Raw genomic sequence first — 27,516 nt, forward strand, 5'->3', positions numbered from 1 at the left:
CTTAGCCACCTGTTTGGGGGTACACTTCTAGTTGGCCCTGTAGTCTGTGTAAGCACATGTGGAAAGCATGAGACTGCCTGAGAAGGACTAGAGGCTTCTGCTGGTATCTCCCTCTCCCAACCATCTGATTAGATTGGATCATTTTGATTGGGTACCTTTTCAATGGGCCAGATTTATACTGACCAGCTAAATCCACCCGGTGTTCCATTTTTCGACTACTACTGTATCAGAAATACTTACATTTTAGAGATCTCACATCATAAAGTATTTTTAAAGGTATAGTGTGAAAACCTGTCTTCTATAACACTTTTGTGCTGAATAATGGGTACTGATTCTGTGCCCATAAGAGTGTGAAATCTCATGCTAACAGGGTTCCTAGTAATGGTTTATTGGATTTCGAGTGGTCAGTCTGAAAGATAAATCAGATCATTTAAACAACATATTTTATTAAAATATTAGGCACTGGAAAAGAAAAGCTGTCTTTGGCAAAGTGTTTAAGAGAACAAGGAAACAAGTCATAGTGAGGGGCTGGGCAGTGGCGCTAAAGGCAAGGTAAGCCCTTGCCTGCGCTAGCCTTGGACGGACCGCGGTTCGATCCCCCGGTGTCCCATATGGTCCCCCAAGCCAGGAGCAACTTCTGAGCACATAGCCAGGAGTAACCCCTGAGCGTTACCGGGTGTGGCCCAAAAACCAAAAAAAAAAAAAAAAAAAAAAAAAACAAGTCATAGTGAAATAGGCAGGTAAGTAGATGGGAAGCACAGTTCTTGCCTGTCGCCAATCCCCCTACCATCCCATTCCAGCCATTAATTCTTGGGATGTAATAAAAGTTCCTGGGACAAAAAGATGGTAATTTGAAGAAATTACTCTTGTTCTTAACCCTTAGGCTACCTGAATGCACCTTGTGGATACTAGAACTAGGCCTGGTAAGAGAAGCTACATCAATAAAAAGGCCAGTAAAGGATGATCAAAGAAGATCAACTGATCAAGACAGATCCTTCCCCCTGACAATTACAATAGGACTCTTAAACTTGGTAGATTGTGAAAAAACCCTATATAAACCAATTTGGAACAAAAAAGAAGCACACATTTACTCCTCGGGTGCCCTCCTAAACATGTTCCCAGCATCTCCCTTCTTGAGATGTGGATTTTCTTACTTTCATGCTGGGTTATGTACCAGGGCTCTCTCTTGAGTGCATTACCTCAGGCTTTCTTACTCTTCCCTTCCTCAGTACCTTTAAATAAAGCCTATTTTTATTTCATTGTTCATCTCCTGCAGAAAGTCTTTTATGTGAAGGAAGGGGATGGACCTAAAAGGCCTGCGTAAGATCTAGGACTGACTCTTCTTTACTACAAAGAGCAATTCCTCTCTACAGCTTGAGTTCATGGCTCCCCGGGATATCCAGTAGCAGGATTCAACTCCCGTGTTTGGCAGACCAAATGGATGGCTTGATTGCCACGTAGGATGGCCAGCAGGTCTTGAAATACAGGAATTCATTGCTGACTTTATCAGTGCTAGCAGCATAAGCTTTTGTTCCTTTCTTTTACATGCTGTTTAAGAAATTGTTTAAATTTTGTTTTGTTTTGTTTTGTTTAGTTTTGCTTTGGGACAACACACCCAGTGGTACACGGGAATTAGTCCTTGCAGTGCACTCAGGGATCCCTAGTGTAGGTGTTAAGGGACACCAATTCTGGATATTGGATATATGCCCTTGCTATACTATCTTTCCAACCTCAAGAATGATTATGTTATAATTTTAATGGCAACACATAAGAAAATGTTCAAAGTTAATAGACATGTAACTTAACTTTTAATATTGTGCTTTCTCAAACACAAATTTCAAGTCGTTTGTGGATTCACATCAATAGTTTATTTCACTCTGTTATTCTAGTCACTGAATGATATAAATAGAGCTGACATCTTCCTGGAGAGATGAACTCAATTAGAATTTCTACTAAGTTTAACCACAGTAGACTTACAACTTGGGTAAGATTTGTTCTCTTTAGACAGAAGTTGATCAGAAGAAGATCCAGTTTTCCAGGTTTTTTTAGTATAGCCAAACTCCCAGGTTGAATGTTGGGTGGGGTTAATTCACTCTTCAAGTGAAGCAATATAGTATTTCCATGTTCTTGAATTGAATTGACTGTTTCACCTGCCCTACATTAGTAACATTGTTATTTTAAGCTCTAAAATACAATAAAAGTCTATTGATCTAAAGTCCTCCCATACAAGAGCTCAAAGGGACTAAGCTCAAATTTTGTTTTAGTAGCTGTACCTCTAGAAGGTCTATAGGCAAGAGTGAGAAGCAAGACTGAGATGTTTCTTGATATAATTTCTCTAATATATTTTTTCGGTGTGATTTAATTTCTCCACTTTTCCTGCTGAGTGGGGTGTCAGACATTATGGAGTTGTTCATTGATTTTTAAAGAAGTTAAATATTAGGTGACTTTAAGAATGAAAGAATTGGGGCCGGAGAGATGGCATGGAGGTAAGGCGTTTACCTTTCATGCAGAAGGTCATCTGTTCGAATCCCGGCGTCCCATATGGTCCCCCGTGCCTGCCAGGAGCAGTTTCTGAGCACAGAGCCAGGAAAAACCCCTGAGCACAGCCGGGTGTGACCCAAAAACCGCAAAAAAAAAAAAAAAAAAGAATGAAAGAATTATTGTCACAATGTAGTGACATGCGCTAGCCATCTTTTCTTACGAAGCACTATAGATGTTTCTCTGGCTTCATCAGTGTAGGTAGGGAATTCTTCAGCCCACCAAGCAAAGATGTCAGAATAAAATGTGTCGAATTTGTTCAATAAGATGCTGAGTTAAAACAGTTATGATTGAATTTTTTTATTTCTCAATTGCCATTCATATATTTACCACCAGAACTTAACATTACTGTGTGGAGCCAAAGTAAGAGTCATATATTTTTAAATAATTGAAGAACCTCCTATTTTTTAAAGCACGGAGTGACAATTTATGGAAGTAGGTTTGAACATAAAGATCTAGAGTCACTAGCAAAATAAAAAATATTCCTTGTGTGAAAAACCTGGAGAAGTACCGTATTGTTTGTCAAAAGTGAAAATGGGGTCTGGAATGATAGTACAGCTGCTAGGGCACTTGCCTTGCAGGTGGCTGACCTGGATTCAATCCTTGACACCATATATAGTCCCCTGAGAACTGCCAGAAATGATCCCTAAGCACAGAGCAAGGAGTAAGCCCTGAGCACCACCAGGTGTGGCCAATAAACAATAACAAGAACAACAATAACAACAACAACAAAGAAATGTGGAAATGAGTGACCTCACCCCATGACACCCGACATCCTTCCTTTAAAGAGAACCAAAGACTTGGAACTGGGACTGAAATTTAGGAAAATATGGTAGAGGGAATATGTGACAGTGATTTAAAGGCAGTTGAAAGAGAGGAAACATGACAAAGTTATTGTACTTGGACACAATTCAAACTGTGTGTGACAAGATAAAGGAAAATGAAAACCGAGTTTGTTTATGAGGTTTTTATTGTTTAAAACTGGGCTGAAAAGTGAGAGGATTGTTTCTCAATTCATCTGAACATTTTGAAAACGTAATGCTAAACTGAGACATGTCTTAACTGTATATACTTGTATAAAAAAACAGATTTTTATGCTAGTGAATGTTTGTGACAGGACACAGGATAAAGGTAAAATATGGGAAGTTGAATTAGACTAGCGTTTTACCTATATTGAGAGAAGGGGACTGACAAGAACAAGAGCTTGAGATGGAGAAGCCAAGTCACTAACATTTGGCACTAATCCTTCTATCTCTGTTTCTGTTTTCTTTCTTTTTCAAAACGAACAATCAAAACACACACACAAGTCAAACCGTAAGTGTTTTCATGCTTTGCTCACACAATCTCTTCCCTCTCCAAGGAACAGCAAATGGCAGGCTTGTTTTTGAGGGTTTGAGTGGGCAGGAAGAGGTCACATCTGGCAGTTATGAGGACTTCTGACTTTGTGCTTACAGGTCACTCCTAGCAATGCTTGGTTGCCCATACACAGTGCAAGGGATTAAACCGAGGTAGGCCACCTTTAAGGCAAGTACTTTAAACCCAGCGGCAAGATGTTTTAATGGTGGTTAACTCATACTAAAATTTATATTGCATTTTACAATACATAAAAAATTTCACTATAATTGATCATCACAATAATGCTGGAGACTGACGGTTATAAAACTCATTAACTATGCTGAAGCTGAAATTCTGATCAGTTAAATTTGTGACCTGAGGCATAGTAATTGTGAAAGTCAGCCAAGCCTATCTCCAGATCTCATGGTCCTCTGGTCCCAAATGCCATGCTCTTTCCGTGATACTGTGCAATCTTATTAAACAATGTTATTTTTAGGTTAATTATAATTTAGAGTCCTCTCAAACAATGATTTATTAGATATGAGAAGATGGAACAAATATGGACACTTTCCCCACACTTTAATGAAGATAATAAAGACCAAGAAGCAGCACATTTGCAGAAAGAGAATGATAGAACTGCAATAAAAAAGATAAAATAAAATCCAAAAACTGTGAGAATAAGCTATGTTAGAGAAGCAAGACTTGCCTGATGGTCTGTGACACTCAGTGTTACTAGATTTCTATAATAAAATAGGGAAAAATTTTTAAAAATCATTTTACCATTGCAATGGATAACCAGTGACTGGACCAAATTATTATAAATACCATATTTATAATTTTAGGTGGATAATGCTCAATGCAAATAACAGGAACTTTTATTAAACATTCAGTCCACATTGCTTTTTCCAGATATTTTCTGGTATCTATTTCTGACCATTAAATTATACCCCAAATAGAATGTGCAATTGCATATAACCAGCTTATTCTTATGGACATTAAGTGCAACAGTAATGGAAGCTGAAACTAATCAGACGCATTTAGAATTCAATTTTATTCCACTAACTTGCTTATCTTAAATCTGGAAGTTAGGTGATTCTGAAAATATCTTACTTCTGAAAACTTCTCCAGTCTCAGTTTACAGGGTTTTCTTTATTTGTGGAAAGAATTTCAAGGAAAACTTTCACCTATGACTGTGTGAATTATACATACACAAGTCAGAGTTGCTCAAGACATAGGAAAAAAATGGAGATAAAATGCCTGTTCCACTGAGAACACAGAGAAAACCAACACATATTTTTCATATTTTCATGATTGTAAAAAGCAGTGATTTTTTTTAAGTAAGGCAGATTTGGAACATGATAAAATTAGGTCAATTTTTTTTGGGGTCATACCCGGCAGAACTCAGGGGTTACTCCTGGCTCTATGCTCAGAAATTGCTCCTGGTAGGCTCGAGGGACCATATGGGATGTCGGGATTCGAACCACTGTCCTCCTGCATGCAAGGCAAACTCCTACCTCCATGCTATCTCTGCGGCCCCATGAGGTCAATTTTGAATTATTTTCTCATATTATAGATAGAGATAAATTAGCTGAAGTGAGCATTTTGGCAATAAATAAATAATCAATTTGATTAGTTACATAGAAACAATAAATACAGTGGTGGCATCAGGTGCAAAGGTAAAGTTTGTTCAAATTGTTATATTTATTTTCAGTGTGAAGGACAGTCTAAACCAAGCAAGTTGAAAGCCCCTAAACACCAATATTTTACCCCATTAGCTATAGAATTATGAACTTTTGTGCTTTGCACCAAGATTTTGAATTTTGCACTTTATATTAATATATCACAGTACATATACTATACTGTAGATCTGCAGAGGCTTGCTGACTGGAAAGTGATGAAATGAGCTTTTTTCTTCTCTATTAAAAATATGTGCTTTTAGTTAGCCATATTTTGTAAGGGCTTTGCTTGTTTATTAAAGAGTTTTGTATTTAGATTTGAGTTGTTGCATAGACTTCTTCAGAGGTTGAAATTTAGTCTGGAGTTTTCTTAAAAAAATTTTTTTGAATGGTGAATGTGGTCACCTAAATCCTGACAAGAGGCCCAGGCGAGATTCCAACAATATGTCAGTCATTGGACTGATGGTTTAATATATGACATGGGAATAGGTCTACTGTACCAAGTGATACTGGATGTTATGTGCTGCATATACTCAAATATAAGCCAACCCGAGTAAAGGCCGACATCCTTAATTTTACTCCAAAAACTGGGGAAACTTAGTGACGAGTATAAGTCAAGGTGGAAAATGCAGCAGCCACTGGTAAATTTCAAAAATAAAAAATATATACTCCAAATAATTAAAATAATTGAGGAATCAGTAAGTTAAAATTTTTTTAATATTTATTGCTAAAGGAAAACTTTAAAATAGCAACAATAACTTTAAATCTTTAAATAAAGTGCAGAAAACCATAGCTTAACAGGAATTCAAGCTAAATCACAAAGGTTAAAATCCTTCAAAACTGGATTCTTAAAAACAACAACAACAAAAACTAGATTCTTCCTCTTCCACATCTGTATGTCCAAACAGAGCTTCAGCTGTATCTGATGTCAGGGTATCAGCATAGACATTGTCATCATTACTGAGTTCGCAGTATCATCATCACTGCTGTTGGTCTCATACAAAGCGCAGCATATTGTGGGTTCAGTAGTTCAGTGGCATCCAGTTCAATTCAGCCGCCTACCTCTTGAACTCAGCGGTGACTTGTGGACTGAGCTGAAGCACTGCTCCCTCCAGCAGACGGCAGAAGACGACTGGAGAGTACGTGCATTAGATTTAGTGCACCGAATCAAATAACCTGTATGATCCAAGTATAAGCCTTGTTTGGGGTTTCCAGCATGGAAAAACTCGGCTTATACTCGAGTATATACAGTAGGTTAACCTCGTAAGTAGTGCTCAGGTGCCTTCAGAATGGCCTTCTTTGCACTCAGGAAACTGTATTTAGTACTGGGGATCAAACCTGGTTCAGCACATGAAAGGCATATATATGAACCTCTGTACTTTCTCTGGCTTCTTGAACTGTTTTCTTTTCAGAAACAGGCACCGGGAAAAGTTCTTTTTACTTTCCATTACACTTTTCATAACATTCACGTATTTGACAAAAATAAATGACTTTCATATGAACAATGGTGGGAAATTCAGAGGTAAAATTAATACTTCTTGCACTCAAAGAATTTACTGTCTAGAGAGATGCCATCCAGTTATCCATTGTAATTGGTGATTGTTAAGTGCTGTGATAAAGATAATAGATTCATGTTCTCACCAAGCTCCCTGTTACCTCCTGGTTCAACTAGAAGGCCCCTGTGTAAACCTATCGGAATGTCATTAGTCTTATTACCTTTTAAGAACCTCATTTGGAATTTTGTTTAAGATAAGATGGAAAAATAGCTGTTTGGTATAGTGAAGCAATATTCAAAGTTTTGACTTTTTTTAAACCAAAACTAAATCTAAACTGGCTACAAAACTGCTATTTAACCTCTGAAAAGGAAATAGTGGCTAGCCAGAGCTAGGTGGGAGGCTTAGAGAGCCTACCACCCACATTGACAGAGCTGCCCTGCCCTTATATGTTGCAGAAAACTCTTGCTAAGGGAAGAAAAACATTTGAAATTCATAGTTGTTGTCAAATAGATTAATCTTTCTGACTAAACAATTCTGAATTCCAAACAGTGCTATACCACTTGAGTAGTTACTTTTAAGTCCCTTGAGTCTTCACCTTGTCTATAAAATGACATTCAAATCTATTCTCTAGGATTTTTGAAGGCTTGTAAAAATTGTTTAGAAGAAATTTATTTTAAAAAGATCCAGCACTAAAGAATACAAATTGGTAACTATTTCAATAAGTAAAAGAAAAAAAGAAATATGTTTAATGTTCTTATTGCATGTTTTTGTAATCTGTGCACACATTATAAATGTATTAAAATTAATCATGCTTTTATAAAGTTCAGTGGTGATATAACACCATTCGTGAAATTGCATATGACCACACATATTACAAATTCCATATTTTCCATCCAGGATTTCTTTTGAGGAATAAAAACTCCTCTGAAAACTTAATCTCATCATTCTGTCGAGATCATTTCTTGATGTGCTACATGTCTGCCAAATGGACTAATAAGCCACTCTCTTAGGAGATCGAATTATAGAAAGATAAAATTTAGTTGGGATTGGAAGGCAAAGCATAGTATGCATATCTATGGCAGTGCAATAACAGCTTTAGAAATATCTTGCCTATAAATACCTGAGAAACTTGCCATAATCTTTGGGCTTCCAGATTTTGCTCATAGAAGAAACATTCCATTTTTATTTTAGTTTAGCCATTGCATTATAACATACATGAAGTTTTAATTGTACTGGTCAAATTTTTCTTTTTATAGAATCCAGACAGCTTGTGCATATAACCACATGCAGTTTTATTTTGTTACCAACTGGTTACCATATGGAAGACAGTAAAAATTGTGCTTTGATTATATAACACACTGTGTATAGGCAAACCATCTCATGGAAGTTCAGGTAGCATAGTGGCAAGTAGATTTAACTTGATACCTTTTTTTTAAAAAATGTAACAATTGGCATTTGTGAACTCACACCTGTTTCTCTAAGACCCACAAAGCAGGAATGTCTTAGATTTCCTTTTAAGAGATGAACTCATAAAAATTTGTATTCTCCAACCTTCCGCTACTGTAATGATTAATATCAAATATATTGTTCTAGTGATTTAAGTACTTTAATACTACAATCATAACTATGTGTATATGTGTATATATACATGTATGTATACATGTCTCTATGTGTATACGTCTATATATTTTTATATATACATATGTAATATATATGTATATAGTAGGTATACATATATTATATATAAAATGTATATATAATATAGGCATATGTGTATATCTGTTTCTCACATATACATATATGACTATTAAATACATTATAAAATATAAATTAGATATGTATTTGAAAAGCACAAGGAAGACTAAAATTAATGATTAGAAAAATGCATATGTAATTTCCTGTTTGAAAAATTGAAACTTGGTGTTTTATTGTACATAAACGTCTGTGATAAATATCAAATATTGAAATATAAAAAAATGCATTTTTCAGGTCCCAAGAGAGTACAGCAGTGAAAATGCTTGCCTTGCATGTGACAACCGATGTTAAATCCCAGTCAACACATCTGATCCCTAAGAGTAATACTTCTAGGACTGCTAACTACATGCAGAGTGAGGAATAAGCCCTGATCTTCACTGGGAATGGTTTTCAAAAAACCAAAAAATTATTTTCTTATTCATAGCTGTATTATTTAAAGGTCATTGAAAATAAAATACTTACTTTATTAAAATTTAATTAGATATATAGTTAAGACATAATAATATTAAAATCAGGATTATTTCTAATCTCAAATATAAGAATATGAGAAAATATCTATTTTTTTCAGATCGGCATTTTCTTTCAGTTGACTTGGTAAAGATAAAAATGACAACTACTTCCCAGTTGGCATTTGAAAAACAAAAGCAATAAGAACTCCAAAGAATTTTTAGTGGTAAAATGAGCATATTGACATTCTTTGACTTTTGTATATTGATTTTTGGCTCCAGCCGCTCCCAAGCCATTAAGAGTTAGAGTTAATCATTCTTGATTTTTTAGTAGGTTCCCCTATTCATAATGCTGAATAGTAGCAATGATATTGAGTGTTATTTATGCTCACATTCAATGCTATGGTAAACAAAGAATTTTCATGGTAGCATACTAAAATTCTTGCATATACTGATAAAATATGTAATCTTTACTATGCTATTGATTGATTTTTGAATAGAGGAATTAATCATGAATTTTAAACATGGCCCAAATAAATCATAAGCAATAATGTTAAGAATATTAGTATCGGGGCCGGAGAGATAGCATGGAGGTAAGGCGTTTGCCTTTCATGCAGGAGGTCATTGGATCGAATCCTGGCACCCCATATGGTCCCCCGTGCCTGCCAGGAGCAATTTCTGAGCCTGGAGCCAGGAATAACCCCTGAGCACTGCCGGGTGTGACCCAAAAAAAAGGATACAACTGCTAAACAAAAAAAAAAAAAAAAAAAAAAAGAATATTAGTATCTCGGGGCCGGAGAAATAGCATGAAGGTAAAGCATTTGCCTTGCATGCAGAAGGACAGTGGTTCGAATTCTGGCATCCTATATGGTCCCCTGTGCCTGCCAGGGGTGATTTCTGAGTGTAGAGCCAGGAGTAACCCCTAAGCACTACCAGATGTGACCCAAAAACCAAAAAAAAAAAAAAAAAAGAATATTAGTATCTCATGTTATAAGTATATTTTGAAGACACTTCTGAAATATTCACTTTCTTGATTTTATATAATTTACTGGTAATGCTAGTTTAATTAGCAATGAAAGAAATGGTTCTCTTTCCCTATGTCAATATGTACTTGTATTGAGAGTTTATAGAATTTACCTTATTGGGGATTAATGCCATATCTAATAAAACTCACTCAGTATAGATCCGTTGTTTTTCTATTAGTACAAAAAATGTAAAGCCAAGTGAAAAATGGATGATATAGTAAATAGCACATTCCTTTACAAATATGTCTATGTTGTAACTCCTAAAAACTCTAAATGTGTTATAATACATAGAAAAGTGGTATTAATTTTCAGTAAGACCTAAATTAGAGAAAAATCTGGTTTATCTAGGTGAATCCAAAATAATTACTATCCTGAGATATGGAAATATCACAAGAGTAAGTAACAGTGGGAAAAAAATGAAAGATTGAAACCGCTTTGGATCATATTAAAGATGAAGGAAAAGAATTGCAGAAGCCAAGTAACACATGTGGCCTTTAGAACCTAGATCAGGCAAGTATGTACATGTACTCTTCTCATTTTCTTGAAAGAAATTCAGAGCCCTAACAACATCTCATTTTTATTCCCGTGAGATCTATCAAAGGCTTCAAACCTTTAAAGTTGGTAATAAATTTGTACTATTTCAAGAATCTTAATTGTACTAATATGTCAAAGCAATAATAAAATTACAGATAGTAATAACAAAAATACAATAATATATTTCATCATTAACACCTGTGAAAAAACTGGTTAATTCCTAACCTAATGTTTTTGTGGAACTAGAATATTATGCATATAGCATAATATATGTCTATGTTAAGCAATAATGTTAAGAAAATCATTCTTAAGTTACTGTCAGTTACCCTAACATGAAAAATTGTAATTTCTTCATTAATTATAGGAGAAAGGATGGAACCTGTTAGAGTGAGCAGTGCACCAAAATCCAAAATAAACCCTGCTTATACACATATTCTGTTTTTAACTAAGATTTCATGATTAAATTTCAGTCATATAGTGTTCAAATGTCCATCCCTTCACCAGTGCACTTTTGCTGCTAGCAGTGTCCCAGTTTCCCTCCCACCTCCCCACACACCCCTCAGTTTGCCTTTATGATAGACATTTTTCTTCTCCCCCACTCTCCCCCTCACTCTCATTCTCTCACTCTTGTTTCCTCTTTCTCTTTTCCTTTTAGACATTGGGCGCTTTGCAATTATACACATTTTTTAAATAATAATTTTTATTGTGACCAAAAAGTGAGTAACAAATATTTCACAGTAATATTGAAGGTATATAGTAACAATGAATCAGGGCCATTCCCAGGGTTGTCCTCCCTCCCCACCTTTCCCAGCATATGTCCCATATGCTATATCCCCCACCCCCCAGAGTGCTAGTGTAACTATTCCCCTCTGTGTATAGCTTGTTATACACAGGGTATCAATTCTGTTGTTGACTTTGGGTTTGATGTTTAATTCTTGTCATTTTTAATTCCACTCAATGTTCATACAGTAGTTTGATCCTGGTACCGTTCATTTTTATTTCCCCCCTCAAATCATGAGGCAGAACAAGATGATTCAAGTTGTGTGGTTCTGCTGGAAGAAGAAAAAAACTAAAAAAGAAACCAACATATCAACAATAACAACAACAACAACAACAACAAAAAGCCCTAACAGTTAAAAAGAAAAAAAAAAAAGACAGTAACTATCAAAAAATAAAAAGTACCCAGCAGCAAAACAAAATAAAACAAAACAAAACAAAATAAACTACTAAATAATAACCACAAGAGTGGAAAAGAAAAGAAAAAAAAGGAAGAAAAATGAGAAAAAGTTAAAAGGAAAACAAACAAAAGGAGTGCTGGTGTGGCAAGATTTTGTTTGTTTGTTTGTTTGTTTGCCTAGGCACAGTAAGTAAGAAAGGGAATTCCCTTGGCTTAAGAGATTCAGGGTTTCTCCGCCCTTGAAGCATACTGTCATGGGAACAACTACTGGCTCCATACTCATTCATTTATACACCCCAAGGTCTTTTTATGGTGCCAGAAAACTTTCTGTCAGATGTCGGTGATGATATCCCGCCTCTGTAGCTGGAGATCTTGTTATTTACATAGGCCATAGGGTGAAGGCTAAGAAAAAGAGTTTTTTTTTTTTTTTTTTTTTTTACAGTTCTAGGAGTTCTGTTCCATCACTGTTGTTGTAATCAGTATACACATATTTTAAATACAGATATGTATTTTTCAACCTGTACTAGAGGTTTTCCATTAGTGTAGAGGGATTTTAAATCATGATTAATCTTGGACATATGAAGAGCTCCAAATAGATTTATTTGAAGACCCAGGAAAAGCTTATTAAAATATGTGAGAACTACAAGACACTTTTGATATCTTCTAAATTAAAATATTAATTTTATCAACAAATAAATTCAATTGCTATATAATAAAATTAAGATGAAAATCCAAGTATAGCATTTTTCTTAATTTCAGATAGTTTGAAACAAAGTATGGATTTCAATAAGACCTAGTGTTCAATTCTGTAAACTAGTCTGCAATTAGAATCATAGCAAAGGCTAAGTAAAGGTTACATCAAGGAGATCATAGTTGCTATCTATGTGTTACTGAGATAGTTTTACTAATGCATTCTCCCATCACTAAGAAATTTAAAGAGAAAAATGAAGTCTGATATTTAAATTAAATTGAGAACAGTGTCATTCACAAAAATAAATCATATTGTGATTTTTTAAGGTTCACTAAACTTTACAAAGAACAATAAGTTTACATTTTTACCTTATTTGTTAAGTAAAAATTAAGAGATTGATAAAAATATTTTTATTTTCTTTTGGTATTATCATGACAAACCCTCTTAACTTTTTCCATTCTAGTTAGGTTATTATAAAGTGTTCAGTATATCTTTTTGGGAGGGTTGGGGCTACACCCAGTGATGCTCAGAGATAATCTCAGAAATTGCTCTGGCTCAGGGACCATATAGGACACCTGGAATTGAACCTGGGTTTGTCCTGGATAGGCAGCATGCAAGGCAAATGCCCTACTGCTATGCTATTGCTCGGACCCCTATTTAGTATATCTTAATGCTGAACTCCCACCTCTGTACAGTAAAATTGACACTATGTTTTATTTGAGCACTTATAAAAATTAAAGATATAAGACTTCATAGTGTTCTGAACCAAAACAAGTGTTGAGTAAATTGAAATTATTTTAGTGTGTGTATGTGCATAATACACCCATATATATGTATATAACTTGCTATAAGATTTGACAAATGTATTTATCTCAGTGCAAGAGAAAAATCTTCCTAAGTAACATCCTTATATCATTAGGAGCAAGTGCAAAGAAAAGGAAAATAATGAAAGACACAGAGAAGAAATGACTATAATTACCTATAGGGGAAAATACTTCAAGGGCTAAAAAGTTAAAGAGAAGCTAGGAAGCAAAATGTCTGAGAAGAAAGGACAGAAAAAAGTCAAAGGCAGAGGGGAGGGAAGAACGAAAGGAGAACTGAACTAACAGTGTTTTATAAAGGTGAAACTGAGGAACACCTGAGAAGAGAAAAAAGGACAGTGAGCAATTGAAATCACCAGCTATTTTCTTCTGATTCATCCAATAAAGGAAATACTTTCTGCTCTTTTGTGTGTTTTTTGTAATGGTGAAGACAACTTTCTTTTCTTGAATGCTGACCCTGGACAAGGACATGCTTTTCTTTGTAAAATCCCTATCTGAAGCTCTGTTCCCCAAATAGGGTCTTTTTGGTGTAACATATGAAGTTTAATGATGAACCTTGCAGAATTATTTTAGAACTGTCCATGTGGGAACTGAAGCAGATACTGAAATCCCAAATAACTGTGCTTACAGATTGCTCTTTTCTTTTCACACAATCACCATGCTTACTATCCAAAAAGTATAAAAATCCATCTCATAAATAATGAATGAAGTACATAAGGCAGCCTTTCCCAATCTTGCCTTATTTTGTGAAAATATCTAAAAGTTTCTACTCTGCAGATGCTGTTTTTTTCTGCATGATAGTTCTAATAATTAAAAACTAGAATGTAGAAATGAAGAAATGTCAGAGTAAAACAAGTTATCATTCTAGTGCGTAGACACTTCTGTATGACAACCCATCAACATTAAAAGTTGAGAACTTGACAAATAGGCTTAGAATCTGTGATCTTGGGCTATGAATTTTTTTTAGCTGGACTAATTTATTCTCACACGTGATATCATTTTAAAGAGTTTTTGAAACGTTGACATCAAGAGGCTCTAGCTACTCAGTGTAAAGTTTACTTCTACTACTACTACTACTACTACTACTACTACTACTACTACTACTACTACCAAATTAGATTTTCTAGTCATTACTTCTCTGCTTCCTGTCAGATCAATGTGTTCAGAGATTACTTAGACTCTGCATTCAGGAATCATGAGGTGCTGGGAAATTGAACGTGGGCCATCCAGGTGCAAGGCAAGCACCCTACTTACTGGACTATTTCCCTGTCCAGATTATGCTAATTTTTACACAGCATCACTGTTCCCTATTTGCCATTCCAAACTCTTCCAAGCCTTAAAAATTTTGTTTCCCTTATTAAATATTTTTTATTAAGCAGTGCGGCATGAAATCAGATAGAGATGTTTACTTTGCAAGGTTATCACCAGGAATATTTTTCTGACTGAGGCAGTGCTTTCCGCTATAGATTGAACTCTACTCCTGAGTCATGGGATTAATTTAATGAGTCAAAACCAGCATTTTGAAACACAAAATAATAAGTAGAATAAAAAGTATTTAAGGTAAGTAGTACTTCATGAAAAAAATAGTTGTCTGGCAGTAAGGCATTTGCCTTGCACGTGGCAGATCTACGATGGACATGGGTTCAATTCCCAGCATCCCTTATGGTCAGAGAGATCATTTAGGGATAAGATATTTGCCTTTAACACAGGTGACTCTGTGACTGAAAAAAACCAAATCAAAAATAACAAAAAATAGAAATAAAGACAACCCACCAGTTGTCCAAGTTTTACAGAAAGTGATAAGTACTCAAAAAACCATAGCAAATATTGCTATCCAAGACCCTGTCAAATAAACACAATTCCACAAGACAGAATCCAGAGAGTTTACTGTTCCAATTCACTTAACTCATTAGGAAAGTTCTAAATAGTTGGACCAGGATATATTAAAATGGCCAAAGCACTTACTTAAATTTGTTTGATTGCACTCATCTAGACAGGCCAGCCTGAATCACCAGCCTTGGCTAAAAAAGAATTCAGCTAGGTTCAAAGAACAGAAATCACTTTTAGATAACATCTAACATTTTACTTTTCTACAAGTCATTTAAAATATGTCCCTGCAACACCTTTCTCCTAACATAACACACTTTAAAATGAGCAATGTCACTCAGAAAAGCAGGAATGGGAAAAAAATATGGTTCCCAAATTAGCATATAAGTAAACATACTGGGTCTCTGGCATTCTTTTTGCCAAAGGCTCTACAAAGTTGACTGTGTTCCAAGCAACTATGACTTTGGTAAATAACAAATATTCTCAACCTTCCAATCCTTGATGATAAAAATAATCTGAAAACTCACAAGTTACATAATTTGCTAGTACCACCACAGCCTTAAATGGTAATTTTTTTTATCTATGTGTACATGACATAGGGAAGATGACTAGCCAAAAAAAATTTTGTTCCCTTATTCAGTTCTTGTCTGTTTCATCAGAAAAATAAGTTACATTAATTTATTTTGTTCATCCAACTCCAAAGAGCAAGACATTCAAAGAATAAAAAGAACTATCGGCAAATGGATTTCTTTGCTTTGTGGCTTCCCCTGAGACCTCATCAAGTTTTCTCTAGGTTTGAGGATAGCCTTCCCATGTTTTCATGACTGTTGGAATGGTGGAGTAGACCAGAGCTAGTTTTGAGTTGCTATAGTGACAAGATAAATGCCTATTTCTACTACTGCCTAGCAATAGTAGTTATCAACATCAGGTGACAGAAAAAGTAGAAATTGCCAACAATCTTGTGTTATAAGTTTTAAGGAGTTTGTGCTAGTGTGTTGAGTATTCTGTTTGTGCTAGTGTGTTGAGTATTTTACATCTAAACCATTTAAGTTTTCATAATAAAGCTATGGGGCAGGCATCATTCTTTCTCACTTTCCAGCTTTGGAAAGGAGAAGGAAAAGAACTTGTTCAAATTTGCAGAAAAAATTAGTGGTAGAGCCAAGATTTAAAGATCATCCAAGTAATGAGACCATCATCCCTGCCTATACAGTGAACCAAGTGGTGGAAGGGCAGTCTTCTAATTTTACTGTTAAATTTTACTGTTAAAATGGGAAAATAAACCCATCTGAAGTATTCTTTACTCTTCTGTAAAATAAAAATATCTCTCTGGATTTTTTTCCCTTTGGGGGAAGAGATTGTGGCCATACTCAGAGGCACACAGGAATTACTCCTAGCTGTGTGCTCAGAAATTGCTCCTAGCTCTGGAACCCAGGAGAAGTCTGTGGAAAAGACAGCACCTCTAGCATTAGGTAGGAGAGATTAGGTCAGGTGGTTTCCTGTTCCCACCCAGACACAAACCTCATTGGCACCAGGGGGCAGATGATCAGAATTTTAGTGTCTTAATTTCAATATGTCTATAATAACTCCTTGATCTTATTGTCCATAGTCATTCTTAGAGATATTGGTTGGTCGCCCTAGTTTCACATTGCAATGCTTATTAGACTCAAAAGACATTTCTCATTAAGATAATGACTTGACAAAAATTCTAATCTATTCATTTTATATTTGATTATGCTGTGAATATTATATTTATGTCCACAGACAACAATGGAATATTCAACTAAACTCCTGCTACAGTGCTCATTCATTGAGTATGTTATTTCAATTTATTTTCAATTTTAGGTTGTATACTATTATATCATAATTCTCATAATTTCAGTTTTGCTTTCAGGAAAGGAATCTGTATGCTCAAGTTCTGCTTTATGATATTATCTATGATAATTTTCCTAGAAAAAATGCAAAACTTTTTTATCTGAATTGCTGGCTTTGTTTTTTTAAGCGTTCTGACCCATTCAACCTGTATTAGCTTTTCATCTGCAATTCATGGATCAATCTTCAGTGTCTGTCTATGTGTATAGAAGAAAATAAATAAATAAATAAATGAATAAATGAATAAATAAATCACTCTCAGTAGGCTTGAGGGTCTATGTGGGATGCTGGAGATTGAACCCAGGTCAGCTGCTTGCAAGGCAAATGCCCTACCTGCTAACTCAATTCTTTGGATGTTTGACATCTCCTTTAATGCTACTTTCCATGTTTCCTTGAATCTAATGATCAGAAAAATAATAAAATTGCCTAATATCACCCTAAATATGAATAATAATATCTTTCCTTTGCACTCTCTCACTTTATATTCTCATAAAATTGCTTTTTTGTCTTCTAGTATCTGGTGGGATACCCGAGGAAGTGTTCTAAATAACAACCCATCATATAGTGTTATGTTAGTGGAACTAGTCCAGTGGGATTTATATATGATATTGATACACTGAGGAAGAAGGGGAATAGGAAATAGAACACTAAACAGTGTTTCCAATTAAGAGTAAGGTCAAAGACATTCACTCTTTTGGAAGAAGCTCTCCACCACCTGAAGTTGAGAGCTGATTAAATATCATGCTACAAAAAGTAAATGTTTATTCCAAACCAGGTGCTTGGATGATACAGAACTCTAATAGGCATAAGTAAATGGTTTAATTGACTCACCTTCATTCCACTGTTAGTATTTTCCTCTTAAGTTCCTGCCACAGAGAATCATATTTTCCTTCTAACAGCTGGCTGATCTAAGCTTAGATTTATCCTAAAATATTGAGTAAGCACCATAGATTCCTTGTTTTTGTTCTCAAGTGTGTATTATTTATAGTAAAAAAGAGAATCAAAATTAATGGAAACATGTTTATTATTTACTAGAGAATCATCATCAGTAAAGGAATTCTTTTAACTTGGAATTTTTCAAAACGAGTTGAATCCATACAAATAAATCCATTTTATTCTATTTACCTTGTTATTGTCCTCAGAATACTTAGGGGCTGATCTCTAGATATTTTATTGTAGCCAGCATTTTGTGTAATGTACTTTCCTAGCTACTTAGATATTGTACGTAACAGCTCAGCATTTATTTGGGTGACTTAAGGCCAAATCCCCACCCTGATGAACTCACACAATCTGCACCACCACAACCACCCTCAACTGCTGCTTCACCTATGGCCCATCTTCACCATTCAACCAGGAAGCTCTACAGAGATGCCAAACTAAACAATACTCCAGGTATGCTGGTATTTCCTCTGACATTTCCAGGACATTTTTATTGAGTGTGGGAACCCTCCTTCTGCTTTCTTGTACTTCTGGAAGCTGTAGTATGAGCCAAAGAGCTCATACTACAGGAATTGGAATTCCTGATTACAGTGTGATCATATACACTGATGCATGATAACTCCAAATATTTGTCATTACTATCATCCCCGTAGGAAAATACCAATTTAAACATCAACATGGATTCAAAGCCACATAATTTTCAGAAACAAAGCAAATAACAGCATAAAACCAACCAGAAACAAATTGCTTAGAAAATTTTCTGAAAATAATTTAATGACCTCACTGTGAGATACATTAATTTTCAATAATTTTCTTATAGTGCTACTTTCTTTAAAAATAAGTTTATTACCACTACCTGTAAACATGTAACAGAAAATTTATTATTTTGTGCCTTTCAGGATAGGTTTGAAAAACGGGTGGGAGTCTGGGAACAATGGTGGAGGAAATTTTAGGTTAATGGTGGGATTGATCTTAGAACAAATGTATTATAAGTAACTATGTGATACATGGCCTTTAAATAAAGTAATTTATTTTTAAAAGAGAGATACCAAAAAGACTATTAAATAAGACAGAGTATGACTCTTCTCCACAAATTTCTTATATGTCAGGCATTATTAAAAGCTAGGGCAGTCACTGTCAGGATCAAGCAAGGACTCAGGTGGTTTCTGTGGTGATGCTCAAACTGCTAAAGAAGTTTCCTTCCTTGCTTAACTGCTATAATATTTCCAGTATACTATGTTAAATAGAAGTGGTAAGAGGGAACAACCTTGTCTTGTACCAAATTTTAGAGGAAAGGCTTTTAGTTTGTCTCCATTAAGTATAATATTTGCCATGGGGCTTGTGGTAAACGGCCTTGACTATATTGAGAAAAGTTTCTCCAATTATCATCTTGTTGAATGCTTTTATCAAGAATGGGTGTTGGTCCTTATCAAATGCTTTCTCTGCATCTATTGATATAATCATATGGTTTTTATTTTTTCTTTTGTTGATATGGTGTACTATGTAGAATGATTTATGTATGTTAAAACATCCTTGCATCCCTGGAATGAAAACTTTCTTAATGAGGTGTTGGATCCTATTTGCTAAGATTTTTTTGAGGATGTTTACATCTGTGTTCATAAGGGGTATTGGTCTATAGTTTTCTTCTTATGTAGCAACTCACTCTGCTTTTGGTATCAGGGGGATGTTAGTTTCATAAAAGTTATTTGGGAGTGTTTCTGTTTCTTCAATTTCCTGGAAGAGCCTGAAAAGGATTGGTAGTAGGTCCTCTTGAATGTTTTGAAAGAACTTGTTAGTGAATCCATCTGGGCCTGGGATTTTGTTTTTGGGAAGACTTTCGATTACCAAAATAATTTTCTCAATAGAGATGGCTATGCTAATTTATCCTGGATCATTATAGGAATTTATGAGTCTAAGAATTTATTCATTTCTTCCAGGCTCTCGTTATGTGACACAGAGTTTCTCAAGGTAGTCTCTGATTAACCTTTGAATCTCTGTAGTAAATGTAGTGATCTCCCCTTTCCATTTCTAATCCTGTTTATTAAGTTTATCTCTCTTCCTTTCTTTGTGAGTTTTGCTAGTGGTTTATAGATCTTGTTTATTTTTTTAAAGAACCAATTTTTGCTTTCATTAATTTTCCAGATAGAAAAGGAAGAAATCAAGCTCTCACTCCTTTCAGATGACATGATACTATATTTAGAAAACTCTAAAGACTCTATCAAAAGCATTCTAGAAACAATAGATTCATATAGCAAAGTGATGGCTACAAAATTAACACGCAAAAAATCAATGGCCTTCTTATACATAAATAATGATAGAAAAGAAATGGACGTTAAAAAAAAGAATTCCATTCACAATAGTACCACAGAAACTCAAATACCTTGGAGTCAACTTAACTAAAGTCGTGAAGGACTTACACAAAGAAAACTACAAAATACTGCTTTAAAAAAATAAAAGAGGACATAAGGAGACACAAGTGGAAGGAGAGATAACAAATAAGACTGCCTTAAACTGAGAGGCTTCTGTACCTCAAAAGAAACAGTGACTAGGATACAAAGGCCACCCACTGAATGGGAGAAACTATTTACCCGATACCCATCAAATAAGGGGTCACATCTAAGATATACAAGGTACTGACAGAACTTTTAAAAAAATCTAACCCATCAAAAAATGGGAAGAAGAAATGAAAAGACACTTCCTCAAAGAAGAAATAGAGATAGCTAAACAGCACATGAAAAAGTGCTCCATGTCACTAATCATCAGGGAGATGCAAATCCAAACAACAGTGAGGTACCATCTCACATCACAGAGTCTGGCACACAACAACAACAACAAACAAACAAAAAAAGAACAAGAATAATCAGTGCTGGAGGGGATGTGGGGAGAAAGGAACTCTCATTCACTGCCAGTGAGAATGCTGTCTAGTCCAGCCTTTTTGGAAAACATTATGGAATAGTATGTAGCTGTCAGGAAAAATGAAGCCATGAATTTTTCCTATAAATGATTGGACATGGAAACTATTATGCTTAATGAAATGAGTCAGAGGGAGAGAGATATACAGAATAGTCTACTAAACTGTGGGATTTAAGAAAAATAAGATAATACAGTAATAATACCGAGACAGTAGACATGAGGTTTGACAGGACCAGCTCATAATATGAAGCTTACCACAAAGTTTGGTGAGTGCAGTTAGAAAATAACTACAATAGCAATCATGATAATAGTAGTCAGTGAGAAAAATTGAATGCCTGTCTTGAAGACAGGCAGGGGGTGGAGGAGGAAGGAGATGGGGGCACAGGTGGTGGGAAGGCTGCACTGGTAAAGGGGGGGTATACATTTTTATGACTGAAATCCAACTACAAACACGTTTTTAATCATGATGCTAAAATAAAGATATTAATAAAAACAAAAATAAATAAGGAAATTTTGTTCTCTGTAAGTATTAAAATGAAGTAATTACATATTATCAGCTTTTATCCTTCAGAAGACAGGCATCCCAACAGAATACAAAATAGAGGAGATACATTTTCCTGTTAAGAATCTGGCTTTTATTATTCTCATAACTCATTGCATCAAATATATCGACATGGCTATAAGGTAACCTGAAAAAATGCAATTTTTGCCTAAGAAACTTAGCCTTCTTCAAACTTAGGAATCTAAGTCAAACTTCTATGATCATAAGGGGACATGAAAGAATGAATATTATAGAAAATTATCTTTTCTAATTTGTTTTCTCTGGAGTAACTTATATAGTAATTCCACATTGAAATAGGTAATTTATCCTCATTTAATATTGAGAAAATTAAGGTACAGAAAGTTCAAAAGTAAAAGAAAAGAGTAAAATTGGTGAATTTAAGTTTTTGTATCAGTCTGTCAAATGTCATAGTTATAATTCTTTTTTTTTTGGTTTTTGGGCCACACCCAGTGACGCTCAGGGGTTACTCCTGGCTAAGTGCTCAGATATTGCCCCTGGCTTGGGGGGACCATATAGGACGTTGGAGGATCGAACCGCGGTCTCCTAGGCTAGCGCTGGCAAGGCAGACACCTTACCTCTAGCGCCACCATGCCGGCCCCGATAGTCATAATTCTTAAAAAAAATTTTTTTCACTCTCCGCAATGGTCATTCATTCCTAACCAAATGAGTCTTATTACCATGTAGTATCTTCCTTGCTGTCAGTTTTTGCTTAGTTTTGTTGTTGTTGGGGCGTCACACTGGTATTGCACAGAGGTTACTGCTGGTTCTGCACTCAAGAATCACTACTGGTGATACTCAGGGGCTAAGTATATGGGATGCTGGAAATTGAATTCAGGTCAGCCTCATGCAAAGTAAAATCCTGCCCACTGATTATCACTCCAGACTCCAGTTAGCATTTTAATCAGTACATCCAGCTGTGATGTTTAATAAAAATATTTTTGTTAACACTATTTTTAGGCCTAGTCTTTGCTAATTTTAAGGAGGTTGACCTAGCGCTACTTCTTTATATATCACTTGTTCCTCCCATTCTACAGAGCATATTTTCCTTTTATTATAGAAAGTTGTTTAAGTCATTTTTTTCAACTTCTCATAGGTGTGACCATATGACTGAGTTGTAGTTAAAGTAATTTAAACAAATTTGATGTATATATCTTCCAGGCCTCCTTTACATAATTTCATGCCCTTTCCTCCCCAGCTTGCTGAACTGGAAATGACACCAAGGACGACTAGATGCCATGTGTCAATGATGGCAGGGTATTCATTTCTCATTCTGGGATGGCTAAATGACAGTATGGGGGGAATCTACCACAACTACGTATTTAGTATCTTATTATGTGAAAAATATTAAATAATTTTGTGTGTTAAATTATCTTCCTCCCTGAGTAAATAAAATCAGATACACATTCTTGTTTCTAAGAATTTTATATGTGCATGAATTCATTCATTCAAGCAAACTGCCTCTGCATTACTTGGAGTCCCCGAGTTCACTCCCAGCAATTTTAGGTCCCAAAAATGCTTGTTGACAACTGAATGCTCCAGCTTGGTGATGCACTGCTACTAAGTTTTATCTATGCTTGGAGGCTCACAGAACTTGATCCAGCTGTGCTCTGGAGGATTTACTAGATAGAGAATTAACAATTTGCTCATTGCGTGCAAGGCATGCATATTCTTCTGCCCTTTGCACCATTTCCCTCCTGTTTTTAATAGCTTTGTTTGTTTATTTTATAAAGAATGTATAGCAACAAAATGATAGCATATCAGTTTGAGAATAATTTGCAAAACCTAATACAAAACATCTGTTTCACCACTTACTAGTTGTGTCACCTCTCTGAGGCTTAGATTGAGCATTAGAAATTTTGTGATAATAATGGACTGTGTACATTAAATAAAACTCCAATAGTCTGTGAACTCTCTCTTGAAAAATTTCTTTTCCCAATTGATTTTTATTTGCATCACTTTTAATGACACTTGCTGGAATTAAATCAAAAATTTCTCCTGATGTTAGAACTTTAGAAGAGTAACCAATAATTTGGAATCTATGGAAAACAGGTATTTTTCTGATTATACTTCTGAATTGCAAAACATTCTCTTAATAAGCCAGTATATATGGGTGACATAAAAGAAAAGTTGTCCCATCACTTTATTTCCTAGAGAGATAAGACTAACCTTGGTTATAGTATCTAAGAAAACAATGGTTGAAAGGATAAATCTGATTTTGTCAATGGATAGCCATAGTATAGGTTGTCTAATTTTCTCTAGAACAGTGCATCTTTCAATGCTTCCTCCTAAGTAGAGCATGATCTCTCTAAGAGGAGAATTTCATTTGGAAGACAAACGAAAAATATTCAAAATTCACACCTGTTTCACCTGCTGAGATTGCACATATATAACTAAGATATAGATTCACTAGATTACCCTACTCATTTGTGTCATAGAAGGGACAAAATGGTTATAAGTTGCACTGATTGGGAGACATAGTGATAGCACAACCTTGCAAGAGGTTGACCCAAGTTCAATTCCCGGCACCCTATATAGTCTCCTGAGCGTGCAGGAGTAATTTCTAAGTACAGAGCGAGGAGTAACTCCTGAGTGCTGCCAGATGTGCCCCCACCAATTTCACTAATTATGTACAATTTGAATTATCTGTTGTTGCTTAAAATATGCATTTCATACTGGTTCCAGTAGAGTCTTTTTAATATGGAAAAAAGCAAAATTATTACTGGGAAAGTATAGTCAAGTTGTGTATAATACTATCTTAAAATCTAATTTATAAATTATACAATTTCAAAAAATTAAACATCTATTTGAAGGAAATTCCCTCAGATAAAAAATAATATCCTTTGTATTTTGACTGCTTACTAAACAAAATGACTCAGGGCCAGAGTGGTAGTGCAACAGTAGGGCATTTACTTTACATGTGGCTGGTCCAGGACTGATTGCAGTTTGGCCCCCAGAGTCCCATATGGTCCCACAAGCCAGGAGTGATTTCTGAGCACATAGCCAGGAGTAACCCCTGAGCATCACCAGGTGTGGCTCCCAAACAAAACCAAACCAACCAACTAACCAACCAAACAAACAAAAAGCAACAACTAAAATGCCCTGATACCACTTCTGTGCTTTTATAATTATTCAAAATCATATTTGTTAAAGGGACAAGTAAATCACTATTATCTCATATCTAAACTCTAGAGATGTTTCATTTTTGACTTACAAAATGTAGGAAATTTATTTCTTTTATACAATCATCAATATGACATCTTTAAAGGGACAAAAATATTTATTAATATAAATTTAGATTTTAAATTTATTTTCTCTCTTCGTTCTTTATTCCAAGAACACTCCACAATGCAAGAATGAATATAATAAATTTTTGCATAAATGTGACATGTGACAACCTAATCTAGTACAAGCTAGGAAACTTGGCAATACTTTATCTTCACAGCTCTTGTGTTTATTCCTTTATTATTCTTTCTCTATTCAAAGCATTTGTAGTTGTAAACCAAGTTTGAACATGACAAATCAAATCTTAAGAGCCAAAAAGTAATGTTTTGAGATTTCCATGAAATTAATTGATGATTTCTGATGGACATCTAATATCCTCAACACTCAATTTTCAAAGAAACTCCAACAATGTTATGTAAAAAAATCTGAGTTTGTAGGGGTCTCCATTGATACCCCTTGCACTCTCAATCCCCTTCTTTTTCCTTGGACATTTCACATTCTATAATGTGAATTTATACTCGGTTTATGTAGGTAAACTTGTTTGAACCCTTTTTTCATGTTTTAAAGGCAACAATATTTTATGCCATAAACATTATATATGTCATAAGGAAATGACTGAATAAAAAATTGGAGCTGTAAAAAACATACAGGTTAAGTCACTTGCTTCTCTTGAGGCTGGCTCTATTTAGATCCGTGGCACCACAAATGTTCCTTTCTTCAGCAGCTTGAGGAGTGATTTCTGAGCACAGGACCAAAGTAGCCCTGAGCAGTGCCAGGTGTGCTCAGCCTATCCCTCATTAAAGAAATGTATAGTTTTCATCACTTGACTAAGTGAAACCAACAGATCTTTTGAATTTCAATTTCTCTTCAACATACTTTGCTGAATTTTATATTAAATACTTGAATTTCTGTAATAGATGGTCATGAAATATTGCAAAATATCAGCTGTAAGAAATCATTTATGTACTTTGTAGATTAATTTTATACATAGATCAGAAAATTATCCAATTATATTTAGAGTTGATATCATCCTTCTACTACAATTCTATAAAACACAACTATGACAAATCAATGTCCAACTCCTAAATTTGACTTAAAAGAACCACGGATTTATTTTCTCTTTTTCTAACTCTTTAATTACATTATTTAAAATTCTTATCTAGATGCTTACTTCATGGAACTTTCTTTCTCTCCCTGACCACTGATACAAGTTACTCTATCCCCAAATCCTTTAATGACCAATTATTCCTTTGTTTTATTGTTTGCTTTTTTGTTGTTGTTGTTGTTGTCACACCTTGCAGTACTCAGAATTTTCTCTTAGCTCAGCACTCAACTCTCTCCTTGCAGGCTTGGGGCCTTATTGTATGCTGGGGATTGAACCTGGGTTGACCACATTCAAGGACAATGCCTTACCACTGTACTGTCCCTCCAGTCTTCAAATACTCTTTTTAATTAGCATTATCGCCACTCTTTCTCATAAGTCTTGCCAATCTCCCCAATTGTTATTATTGCCTGGCTTAGTCTCTCTCTCTTGTCCTAGAATTTTAGGCTTCATAAATAATTTGTGATTTTTAAGGGGCTCTGTTAGCTTGCATTTTGAGTCCTCTATTACCTTACAAACATTCAGTACATCTTTCCTCTGTGCTTTCATATATGCTAGATGGCAAACTTCAATGTAGAAGTCGTGCTTTTTCATGTTTGTTTCTTTGTATTTTCTAAGTAAAATTAGTAGGTAATCTATTAGCTTTTAGAAAATAAAGAAAAATATACTGGAAAATAAGTTCCAGGTATCTTTTTATGAATTATATATATATATCTTTATACATATGTATATATATAATTTTACTGGATTCTGTAAAAGATAAAGGATATCACATCAGAAAGATAGCACAGGAATCAGGGGCATATTTTTTGCATGTGTGGGATCCTGGTTTGATCCTCAGGATTTCATGACTCCTATCTAGTAGGACTAAATGTAGTCGTGGTGATTTTCAAGCACCTCCAGCTGATCTTAATAGCTTTGACCATGTAGATCCGAACAGTGCTGCAACTATAGATTCTGCACTCATCTACTGAGTTCTGCTGGCTAAAGTATTGCCAGGAGTAGCCCCTGAGCTTGGGGGGCTTGGGAGAAACAGCCACCAAAAAGGCAAAGTGTATTAATGAATTAACATACCCCTCAATCAATTTAGATTATCTGATGTATTTGGTTAACTGCTTAATCCCCCTTAAAGTTCTATTAAGCAATAATTCCTTAACTTTAGTGACCAGATAATAAATAATGTATAATGTTAGATTGTTCTCATGAGAGGAATAGAAGGCATATTTAAAGAAGAATAATGTAATGTAAAAAAAAATGAACCAGGATGCAAAGTTATACTATCCTAACTCCTAAATATGAGGAAGAATAGATGATTTAGGGGATTTGCTTAATTCACAATCAAATAGAAGTGCCTTCCACAAAATTATATTTCAGGATTGCCCTAATATAAAGGCAAAATTTGTCTTTTTGAGTCATCCAAGAAGTCCTTTAGCTCAAGTCCTTTAGTGAAGTAAAAATAAATCCCAAGCCCAGGTGGCACTGATTCCTGAAGATGGATCCTGATTTTCCCTCATGCTGATTATTGTTTTCAGCAAGATGTTTACCTCTTCAGTTCTCTCTCTGCCAAGAACAAATCAGTGTATTCTCA

This window comes from Suncus etruscus, chromosome 4, assembly GCF_024139225.1.
Source record: "Suncus etruscus isolate mSunEtr1 chromosome 4, mSunEtr1.pri.cur, whole genome shotgun sequence".
In the NCBI taxonomy this organism is placed as follows: domain Eukaryota; kingdom Metazoa; phylum Chordata; class Mammalia; order Eulipotyphla; family Soricidae; genus Suncus; species Suncus etruscus.